The sequence below is a fragment of the Aplysia californica genome, unplaced genomic scaffold, assembly GCF_000002075.1.
Source record: "Aplysia californica isolate F4 #8 unplaced genomic scaffold, AplCal3.0 scaffold00339, whole genome shotgun sequence".
Classification (NCBI taxonomy): domain Eukaryota; kingdom Metazoa; phylum Mollusca; class Gastropoda; order Aplysiida; family Aplysiidae; genus Aplysia; species Aplysia californica.
The window spans coordinates 91,471-93,428 of record NW_004797609.1 but is presented as its reverse complement, the minus strand read 5'-3'; positions in this window follow the sequence as shown (position 1 = coordinate 93,428).

The window sequence follows — 1,958 nt, the reverse complement described above, 5'->3', positions numbered from 1 at the left end:
CCCCTCCCCTCCCCTACCCCTCCCACTGCCCCCCCCTCCACCAATCCCTCTTTTCTCTTCGAGGTCAGGTGAACTGGGGTACAGTATAGATTTATCAGCCAACAGAGCGCTCAGCCTCCACGGCTATTGGATATTTCCGAGAGCTTTTCCGTAGATATACCGGTGACTGAACCCTTTCCTACTTCCCATATTTATTCATTTACCGCCGGTCGATGGCGATACGAGTAAATATGTAATTATTTATTGCGAATGTTTTGAAATGCATGAACACCATTTGTCTTTGGGACGAAGCAAAAAGGGCAAAAGTAACCTTTGATCACCTCCCCCCCCCCTACACACATATGCATTTCAAGTCTTACAAGTTGAAGAGTCTTAACCCTATCCATACGGCCTGGGGTCATTTTGTACCCCGGGCTTGTATTCTTCACATTTTAGAATACTTCTAGTACGAAGATCTCTGTGAAACTTTTAGTATTTCTCAAAAAAACCATTTTGACGGACTGCTATGCAAAGCGTACGGATCGAATTAACGAGTAAATTTCCTCTTAGGAAAGTGGTGGTACAGAGTTCTCCACGTCGTATGGATACGATAGTAAAACACGACGTACGTACGGATAGGGCTAAGAGAAGACGTCACAGTGACTCAAATACAGTAAATGTGAGGCATGCTGACAAAATGAGTTACTTTTTGCAATCCACAAAGGGGGATAATGGTAAAAATCGACTCTAGGGTCAAATTTGTAGATTTTTTAAATTGATGAGTCATTTGTTAACATTAACATGTCTTTTGTTTCTTTATACTTATAAATTGTAAAAACTTCACCTATAAACGTGGTGTATCTATTTCCACAGGGTTCGAATTCGAGAAGTAACTCATTTGTCAGCACGCTTCACAAATTATAGAGACTCCGGACTTTTGCAAAGGAGATTCGAAAGGAAAACACAATTAAGTTACCTTCTTTCCGCGAGGAAATCGAACTTGGGCCTTCTGCGTGCGACAGCGAAGCCGGTAAATACTACACCACAGCTTTACTTTATTTACTTTACTGTATACTTTATCCGTCCTCTTGTACCTCTAGCTGTCCCTGTCGTTTTATGCAAGAAAAATTCTGAAATTATGCAAAAGGAGCCCAAAAATGGGAAATTATGCGATTCTGTTAATTTTAACAAAAATGATAAAGGAACATAATCAGAAATTATGCAAAAAGTGATCAAATTTGGTTAAATTAAAAGTGATCAAATTTGGTTAAATTATGCGGGGTGCATAAAACCACGGGTGCAGCTCTAGGGCGTCGAGGGGAGAAAGAGCTTACAGTCCCTAGCAAGTTTGATGGCCTGGCTGGGTGGGATAATATTGTATGTTCTCAGGGTATCCTTCACACCCTGGATCCAGGTGGTCTTTCTTGGTCTTCCTCTTGCCTACACCACAACGCCGGTAGCTTATCTGACTTTTTTAAAAAGGTGTGAATGACAGCGAAAAAAACAAAAAACAACAACAACAAAACAAAACAAAAAAACAAAAACCCACGTCTCCGAAGACTCGAATTATTGTCTTTGATTTGGCACAGGAAGCCAGTCTAAATATCGATGTCACCTGCAGTAGTAGTTTGGCAACGGAACAGGAAGTCACGCCATCTCATACCGCCGAATAAACTATTTCGAGGATACTATTATGTTATTCGTCAATAACCCCCAGCGCTTTTATTTGCACAAATCAATAGAGCGAGGAGGAAGAGCAATAATTTTAAGTTGTATGAAATCTCACTTGTTGCCTCATTTTGAATAACTAAATAGGGCGAATCAAAGAAGGAAAGAGCAAGTAAGAGAGTCAACGAGTGAGTGAGTGAGAAGAAAAACAACATTGTGAAAGAATGAAGGAATGAGGGAGTCGGTGAATGAGTTTGAGAATGAATGAATGAACGATGAATGAATGAATGAATGAATGAATGAATGAATGA